Source organism: Mya arenaria, chromosome 6 (genome assembly GCF_026914265.1).
Source record: "Mya arenaria isolate MELC-2E11 chromosome 6, ASM2691426v1".
Lineage (NCBI taxonomy): Eukaryota > Metazoa > Mollusca > Bivalvia > Myida > Myidae > Mya > Mya arenaria.
The window spans coordinates 65,022,204-65,032,795 of NC_069127.1; the positions used below are offsets into that span (position 1 = coordinate 65,022,204).

Sequence of the window (10,592 nt, forward strand, 5' to 3'; positions counted from 1 at the left end):
GCGTTGTTTTGTATGTGCGTGACCTACATTAATTGAGTGGCCTCAATGATCATGAACCTGCGTGTTTATTCTATTATTTAATTTGTTAAGATTACGATGTGAATTTGTGTATTTCATCTAGCTAATTTTGATGACGTATATTATGCTTGTTCATATATGCATTCGTGCCGTTTGTGGCGCACACAGTTTCTTGACCTTAGGTGACCTACTACGTAGTTGATGTAGTGATGTCAAGTCGATTGTAGTTATCTCCCCTTATGAATCTCATGAATATTATTTTTTCACTGAAGGCAACCCAATGCTGGTTCTGGTTTTCTACACCCTTTAAACCACATATATCAACATTTGCGGAGAACCATGTAGCTGTTTATAGTTAATTAGATGATGAAATATTCTGGGAACCACTCAGAGTTCACTGAAATCGTGTTTTTTCTAAAAGAAAAACGAAAGTGAAAATTTGATTAAACGTTTTTTTCATGTTTTAAGGCAAGAACAAAGGATTATTTGGTTTGTTTTTAAGCATGGGAGGGGTCTCATAGTTTTTTTTATCACTTTTGATACGATAACAACTGGACTATGAACGTTCTTAGACCATTTATAGACTTCGCCAAAATGTAAACAAAAATCCAAAATGGCTGCCGCGAAGTGACGGTGAAACCACAGTTTTCACTTAGTCAGATTTTTGATGATTAATGCATGAAACAGTTGCTGACAGCTTCAAACTGCATGTATAGCTTGTGTAAATATGTGTAAACATTAAGAAAGAATACATTTTATGTCTATTTTTTAAATATTTGTAAAAAACATGTTTTCACAAAGTTTGTGTTCGTCCCCAGCTGTATCGTACCGTTTTGTTCTCAAATATGTTTACAGTATGTAATAAAGACGTGTTTATATAAAATAAAGCCCGAGAAAAATGCCAGATTTAGGTTATAACAGTTGTTTTCTAACTGAAACGTGATATTAGGTTCATCTTCAAGTGTTGGCTTCATCGCACCTGTCATGAGCAGCTTTTGGTCGTGGTGGTACACTTAAAAGTTGGACCCAGCAATTTAAACTGGTATGCCAGAGATGTGTTAACTGAGTATGTTGTATAGGCTATAAGGGCGTCAATGATTGTATGTTTGATAAGGTGTTGTTGATTTGTTGTTGATTTATTTATTTTCCTTTCTTATTATTTTAAACCCGGGAGGAACTGTAGAGAACCAGCCAGACAGCCCGTCCGCCGAGATGCCATCCCGACGGAGCTGTACTTTGTGTATGCCAACATGCTGTAATTTGTTAGTACTTCAAGATCATAGAATGGAAAATTGTATCCAAACTGAAGTATAAAGTGAGCAAGTTTGGGTACTGTTTGTTCCATTCTTAAATGAATTTCTTTCATGTTGTTTGTCAATCATTTCTGGTGCGGCTTTGATAATAATATTATTTTCTAATGAAACTGCTGACTTGTATTAGTCTTTGGTCTGTATTGTGCATCTATTCGAACATTTTGTTTGCTCTTTTAAGCAAACATTACATTAATTTAAAATTCTATAAGCAATTAAACAAAACTTACTTAACATTTGATGCAGACTGATGTTTTATTTAGTGTGCATATGATTTTCAGCTTATGGACAAGAAAACATCTACTTCAACAATTACAGCAACACAATGAGATCCCTATTTTAAAGAAATAATGCCACCTTTCATTAATTCATTAATTCATTCTATCAATCATTCATATATATAATAATATATATTCAATCAGTTTATACAGTGAAAAACTTGACATTTCTCAAGGCAAAAGAAATAAAAAGTGAGCCGCTTTCATAAAGATTAGAGCCTTTTCCCTCCATGCATTAAAAAAACAACCTTAATATATTATAAATGTCTTAAAACCCTAATGTATTGTTTATGTCAATAGCCAGCCTGGTTGCTGTAGCCACAGTGGAATTTTCAAGGACAAGAACCAGTGCTGGTAAAAATGTGGTTTGTGTGGTTTTCCAAACCGGCTCTCAGCAAGGATCTCCGAGAAAGGATTATCGTCTCCAAGTAAGAAGAATTCTAACATGTCTCGTTAAAATGCTTTCAAAATGCATCTGGGTACTGAATAAGATGAGATTAACCTTTGAATTGTTAAAAACTGATAGCAAAATGTCCAAAAGACTACATATTTCATAAAATTTGTCCTGAAAATCTTTCAATTCATGAGCTTTTCTGCATATTTATCACATTTATGACTACATATATGGTTGTGTATGCCTCAAATGAGTGTTTACAGGCCTTTTTCAAACTTTAACAGTAGTGGCAGATTGTTTTATTAGTGTAAAATATTGCTTTTGTGTCTTGCTTGCAGATCATGATGTGCCAATAAGCTCCAGCTAGCTGCGCCTTTTTCCTCCCAGCGGTAGTCCTGCAATCTGAATCCAGGAGATGCAGCTCTGAATCCAATATTTCAGAAGAATGAAGATGTGAGTCAACTCTGTAGTACTTGTTTGTGTGTAAATGATCAAAAGAGTGAGATTTATAGCAAATCAGGTGTAAATAAGCAACTTCTAGACAATGGTGAAGTGCTGTACTCTGAATTTAATGCCAAATATAGCCTTCAAAACAGATTCTTAAAGTAATTTTTCTTTTATAAAATGGGCATATTAATGCTATCTCTGCATTTTCTACATCATGTAGCCATCTCATACATGAAAACACTAGAAGTTGTCTTGAAAATTTGTTGTTGCACCATTTGTCCCGGAAGCAAACAATTTGGTATATATTGGTGTTTAGACTGTCTATAAACACATGATCACATGATCACTAAATTTCTTTTGTTAAACTTAACAGTTCTGTTACCTTTGTATATAAGTGGATAAGAAACATGTTGACAAGTTGAAGCATTTCAGTTTGGCTCTATAACATTTTTTATATAAAAGGCTAAGTGCAAAAACCTTATTTTGCTTAGAAAAAAATCTTAAAAGAGTAGGCAGGCCATTTGTGGTGCTGTTCTATAAACACCATTGAAAGCTACAAGGAAAACTTTACTTGGTCAAATTAATCAATGCATAAGGAAATAATGGCTCTTCAAAGGTTTGCAGCTTTATACCATTTGAGGGAACTGGATGTTTCTGCTTTTTATGAAAATACCACAGGTGCTAATACTTGTCTCATTCATTTATTGTTTAATATATCATTTCCAAACTTTCAGTATGTATTGCATATAGCCTGAAGATGAATATAGGAGTTGCTTAAATAGGCTCAAGACCACAGTTATCTGCACCCCGTTGTCCACGATCTGGATGTGATACAGAAAAATGAGTGCTTGTGTTCAAGTATCAATATTGCATTAAAGTTGAATGAAAGAGAAGAAACAGATGGCCTTTTTGCATAGAGCTTTACATAACTGGACACTGTATTGCAAAAACTGATAGTTTTCAGTGTAAAAAATGGAAAATCATTGCCTGTGGAACTATGTAAATTATTTGTTTGTAGCCTTATTCTGTCCTGACCTCAGGGTCATGTATTACTACTCAATTTTGTGAGACAACGCATTGATCAACCCTATGTTTCCTTGTGATTAAAGTTTGTGTCTTGGATTGTTTAACAGCAGCCAGTTACTTGTTTTTCAATTGGGTCTGTTTTGAAGTGAAAAGCCAGGTTAGTGTCTATATGAAACATAAAGTAAAAATAACTGTGGTCTCACACTGTGTCGTATGCAATTCTATTACCACCTATGCAATTCCGTCAATGCTCATTAAACCTGTAGTTGCTATCCTTGCCTATGTTTCATACGCAAATCCGTTGACTACTATGCAATTTCGCCATATTAACGCCCTATGAGCATGAAGTGGCTATCATTGCCTATGTGTCCGGTGCAATTCTGTTACCTCCTATGCAGTTCCGTCACCATAACGCTTATTGAGAATGTAGTGGCTTTCATTTCTTATGTGTCCTAAGCAATTATGTTTGCTCCTATGCAATTTTTATGTATTAACATTCATTGAGCATGTAGTGGCTATCATTGTCTTTGTGTCCTATGCATTTAGTCAAGGTGGCTGTGTCCGCTCTTTAACTTTGTCATATATGTATTGTTAGGGTTTGGTATATTTTTGATCAACATTAAAATTTGACATGTTGCATGTAATTCAGATACCCACAGGTCAGGTTTTATTTACTATTTATTTTTATACAATGCTTTACATTGCATTGCATATAATATATATATACAGGCAAATTCAATGAATTCTTGTCCTGTCTCTGAATGTGTCAAGTACAGGAATTAAGGGGTCTTTAAAAAAATCCAAATTTCATTCGGCCCATAATGGCTACTTAGCATGAGCAATGCCCACATCCCTTCCCAAAGGTCAAGGTCATCTCACATTGTCATCACAACGGAATCAATTCCGCAAATCTGTTCTTTCACTTAATCAATTTCTTTTTCCATCTTACCGAAATTTCTTTAAATGCATGCCTTTTTCAGAAGTGAATCAGTTCCCACCATTTCACCTTCAAATGAAATCTCTTGTTCATCTAGACCTGTTTGTGTGTTCATAATCAAATTCTCTTTCTATCTTACCGAAATTTCTTTAAATGCATGCCTTTTTCAGAAGTGAATCAGTTCCCACCATTTCACCTTCAAATGACATCTCTTGCTCATCTAGACCTGTTTGTGTGTTCATATAAAATGAACAACTACTTAGAAATTTTTGCACACATAAAAAAATAGTGTTGTAGTCACTTCCTTATTCTATAATGCAATGAATATTAATGACTATGTATGTGGTACATGTACTTTCAGAAAACTGAAGCTTTCATGTAAACACCACCATGGTATTGATTTACTCAGCTTTGATGTACTCGGCTGTGATGTAACATGCCTTCAAGCCACTATCCTGAAGAACATTCAGACGTTCTAAATGGACCATTGCCCTGTTGCCTTGGAAATCATTATGAGGAGGAGCACACAAACTGTCACTTGTTTTGAATTTGAGATGTACCACAAACTGACCATAAACTTTTCGGATGCTTTGTTTATTTCATCTGCCAATTTCGATGTATGTTTTACTGAATAACGACAAACAGTCTTACTCATAAGCATCTCTTAATCATTTGTATTCCACAACTAAACATGCTTGCAATTACACTGTGCCAGCTTTCATAATATAGCAATGCTGCAATGACCATATTTTTTGTACCAGTTGTTGCTTTATACTGAAACTTTTATTGAAAATGGTGCATAAACACTGATAACACATAAATGTTTCATTCATACATTTGTACATGTTCTTTCAGTGTATATGTTGATAATGTTAATACATATTTGATGTGCAGTTACACATGTATTTATTGCCAACCTCATCGAAACATGCATATTTCCAACACAGACATTTACTGAATGTATTACTACTTTAGGTTGATTTTGATATGTAAATAAAACATTGTACTACTTGTTTGTACAAAACACTTTTCATTTGCTATGCTGTTTGTTTCCGTGTTCTGTCTGCATACAGATGGTATTTTCATATCAATTTTTAGTATGACTATTCGAAGAATATCGAGAGCTATACTACTCACCCAAGCGTCGGCATCGGCGTCACAACTTGGTTAAGGTTTTGCGTGCAAGCACTCATAGGTTGATATCTCAGTTACTACTCGAGGTATTGCATTGAGACTTGATACAATGGTACTGAACCATCCAACCTACTTAATTAAGCAGGTATGATAACTCTACTTTGCATTTAATGCAAATAATAGGCCTTTATTATTCAACTTAGAAATTTTGGTTAATGTTTTGCGTGCAACCACACATAGGTGAATATCTGCTTTACTACTTGAGTTATTGCATTGAGACTTGATAAAATGGTACTCAACCATCCAACCTACTTAATTAACCAAGTTAGATAACTCTACTTTGCATTTAATGCAAATAAAAGGCCTTTAGTTTTCGACTTAGATATTCTGGTTAACGTTTTGTGTGCAAGCACACATCATATATATATAAATATCAAAGCAACTACTTGATGTATTGCAATCAGACTCATACAATCAAACCTACCCATGTAAGATAACTCTAGTTTCATTTAATGCAAATAATTGCCCTTTATTATTTGACATAGAAATTCTGGTTAAGGTTTTGCGTGTAGCACACATAGGTAAATTTCTTAGGAACTACTCGATGTATTGCATTGAGACTTTATAGAATGGTGTTCAACCACTCAGTGTTATTGAATAACCAAGATATATAACTGCATTTTGCAAATAATTGCCCTTTATTATTAGACTAAAACTTTCTGGTTGAAATTTTCCATGTAACCACATTTATGTATATCTCACCACATGAATTGCATTAGAATCTTATCTAACAGTGATCCATGCATGTTTCGCCAAAACTTTTCAATCCTTACACTGAAAAGCGTCAGTATAGTCGAGCCCGCTGTCTCTGTGACAGTTCGTGTTCAACATTTACATGATATTCATTTCCATTGTGAAACTTATCCCTTGGGAACAATATTAACATCTTTAAGCATACATGCCTGGATTAGTTTAAAAAAATGACCATATTATGCATACTTACTGCATGAAAATATGCAATGACATACATTTCATATCAACTCGTGTATCTGTATTTCCCTTTCAACTACTTCGAAATAACAAACGTTCCAACCCTAAAATGTTAAAAAATATTCTACATACATTACTTTTATCTTACACTGTATGTAAGTTCTATATGTATATACCACACCTAATAAAATTGAAGCCTGTCAACTCGTACGTTGTTGTAAAACATATGAACCCCCACCTTTCAACTTCCCTGTGTGTTCCTATCAATTTGTTTCTGAAATTCCTGTCATCATTGAAATAAATTGTTTACTCTCTCGGGGCCACCGTTCCTCAGCGCTTTCAGCGCTTTGATTAAGATCTGTCCCGTTCCTCAACGCCGTAGCGAATCGTAGAAATCCCGTCCAATCGTATATACTAATTTGTATTAGCTCGATTGTGACGAAAGCTGATAGTCTATAGAATCACTCTCGAGTCCGTTTCGTGGGCAGATACCAGTATTGTGCCCTTTTTGAGAGGTCAAGAGAAAATACCTTCTTGGGTGAGAGGCGGACACTTATACCATTTGACCACTCTCAAGCCTCAATCGTACAGAAGCGTCATCAAAATCGTCTCGTCACCAAATCACAATTATCAATGATTTCCCAAGAATGGAAAATCAAATGGATGTCAAATTATGCTCGATTCTTATATTGTAAACTACACATCGATTGTGCTACATTTTGATTTTTTGTCGCATATCGAAGCAACGACCAAACAGTTTTGAACATGGAATACTTGCCGTGGCTCTTTCCCATTTATCAGGACTTTCCAGACTCTCTCAGATTCATGTCTTTACGACTATACACGTAATCTTAGCCAAAGTAATAATTGTACAAATATGGCTTTAGAGACATCATAGGCCATAGTTCGTACTACTATAAGTTGTATAACTGTTGTTATATATTGATGGTGTTGAACAACTATGATAAGCTCCCCTGATATAGATTAATTGTTTCTAAATCTGCATTTGATGGGTCACTTCTTTAGAGCCGCTTTGTACGATATCAGTTATATGCTGTATCAACGGCCCGTTGTATGTAGTTCAACTACGATTATAAAATAACGTAAAATGTCGTCTATTCATACTAAGACACATTATTCATACCCTGAGAACTTATCATCGTAAACAGTAAAATGCATAAAACATGCTGCACATTTTGATAACGTTATGTTCAAGATAATTGTAGGCTATAGAATAAACACAGTCTGAAAGAAATACTTAACCATATGATTTAATAGCATTTCTATAGATTGGTATCTTAGGAAGGGATTTATTTATCACATAAACGGCTTATAAATACAAATAGATGCAATATTTTAAGCAACCAATCAAATCAGTTGCAGCCATATGTTCTTTTTCAAATTCAAACGAGTTTAATGTATGTAAAATACGTTCTAACAAATGGAAAGGGAAGAAACCTGCAAATTCATAAACTGTATTCCATTGAATGACAGTTTCTCCCCTTTGCTTAAAACATACACAAGCTGGGAAGTCGTGGTTCAATGTTTAGGCCTTATATCTTTAAAAAAGATATTAGGGTAATGTAATGTCATGAAATTCATTACTTACAGTTAGCTCTTAATTCGATTGCATTATGCTGTTTTATGCGTGAAAGAGAACCCGTGTACAGACGACCTTCAGACGGATTCAGGAGTCAATGTTAGAGGCAGGTGCACTTAAAGCTCGCACGCTGGCCCGTTTTCCATGAATCTGTAAAGAGGCCGAAACATGTCAAGTGGGTTTTAGGGGTCCTTCTTCAGGAACAATGTTGCTTATCTATTATTTAATGGTGCGTTTGTGTGTATATACATGTAATGCATAACATATATATAAAAATATTGACATAAACATTTCAGTAGGCGCTTGGGATTCCGCCAGTGCAGGCGATGCCTATCAATTTTGCTATTGTTTTTTTCCAAAATAATCGGCGTTCTCTAAGATGACTACTCTAGTTTATAATGTTTTCGAAACTTAATATTTGGTCGCACCGAATGCAAGCCTCTTTTAAGAAATTCTTTGAATTGATGTGTCAATTATGTACTGAATTTCGGTTGTTTTGAAATAAGGATATGAACAAACATTATCATGTAGGATACTCTTTTGTAGGAAATTATTGTCCATGATATATTTTCTTAGTTATACTATCAATTCATAGCAAACGTTCTATAAAACGAATCCTTCGATAGCACAAAACACATGCCTTCTGTAGATTTCATATCTTAACTGCATTTTTAAATAAAATCAATTGTAAATTAATAGTAACGATAAGGTCGGGTTGTGTCCTTCGGATATGAGCGAAATAACCAATGACTATATAGATAGCTATATATTGATAAACTTTAATTATAATGAAAACTTTATTGTTTACCACGACGGTGACCATATTAAATTGATACGATTTTAAAGTAAATAAAACTTAGGTACTTATGTGGTAAAGACGTCAAAAAATTACTTATGAGCATAATTTCTTTTATACAATCCAATCACTGCTTGGGTTGAGCTCTGAGTGTTTCTCCCATATTTATATATATATATATATATATATATATATATATATATATATATATATATATATATTGCATGTGTTTATGATGCTACCTAATGCGGATGCTAAGCTATCATTGTCTTTCAGAAATCTTACCAGATTACCGTCAGTATTCTTGAACTTATTAGTTGAATATTTACCCTCGAATTCATTCAGTTTTGACTCATCTTTTTAACATATCATCTTCAATTCAGTCTTTGAACATGAAAAATAAATTGCCAAAACATCTCAAGTTTATGAAAAAGCATAAGAGAATAAGTTTCAAGTGTAAATAAATATGTTATTATTAAAATACTGCAAACTTAAAAAACGAAGCAGAATCGGACAAAACTCAATATTTAGTATACAAAACACAATCACTTCCATCATATGATCGTTTAAATTCGTGTTAATATTCAGAACAATTATTGTTTTATTTTCTTTTGGAATCTCATAATTGGTCTTTATTTTTTTTAACATCCTTTTCAGTGAGCACTTTAGTTTAAAATTAGCTCACCCGCATGTTTTGCATAATACACTATACAAAATGTGTAGGGTAAAGGGCTTTGCATTGGTTGTTGTTAAATCACACTATGTGGTTGTTCGCGTTGTTCATTATTCGTTCTTTTACCGTTTATCACTATAGAGTGCAAGTATCAGACATAGGTGCATCACTGTTGCACAGTCAGTATTATAACAGAGATACATTTGTGCGAACCCGGATCATGGGTGTTAAGAGGGGTTTTATCAGAATCCTTCTCGCGCTGTTATTGGTTATGAAAAATAATGATTAATCTTTTTTCCTGTCACGGATGTTATCTTAATGCATAACATAAAATTATAAGCCACAAAACGGTATTCTAATACCATTTGATAAATGTAACAACCTTTCGCTATTTCAGCATCATGAAACAAACAACAACAACAAAACAACACATTTTGATAAATTTCACAATTAAGATATCAAATATAACATGGAGCGGGATAAAATGAATGAAATGAAGTTCAACTTATATTGCTGGACACGAACTTTTAACAGTAATCACACATATGTGAACCAGTCCACTTCTGCTTAACTCCTCAACTTTAAAAAAGCACCTGTTCCTCTTACTTGGTAAATATCTAAATGTTTATCAAAACTTTTATTAAAATATGCTACATTTGATTCCACTATGAGTCATTTATGTCATCTTAATGTCGTGCATTTTTTAATACTTTTTAACTTAATACTGTTTGTGATTGCTGTATCAATATTTCCAATGCCAAGTTGGGCATCCTTTCTTCTTCTTCATTGCCAAAACAATCTATAAGCGCTTTTAGTATTTTTTAAAAGAACCGATCCCGAAGGATCTTCTACACCCATAATAGTTCAAATGCAAATGATATCATGAGACCAGCTCAGAGCATCATGCGGTCGATACGACAGCGGAATATTTTCCAATTACTGTCATGACTGGAGAATCGATACACCGATACTGGAAAAGCCATGACATG

General features: G+C 34.0%; 1 long non-coding RNA gene across 1 annotated transcript; it reads left to right on the top strand.

Moving 5' to 3' along the window:
* The first annotated feature begins 421 nt into the window (after positions 1 to 421).
* Positions 422 to 5,457, top strand: LOC128239322 (uncharacterized). Its single transcript, XR_008261863.1, has 4 exons — positions 422 to 1,333; positions 1,907 to 2,034; positions 2,339 to 2,453; positions 4,772 to 5,457. It is a non-coding gene; the product is annotated as an uncharacterized LOC128239322 (long non-coding RNA).
* Positions 5,458 to 10,592: the final 5,135 nt, after the last annotated feature.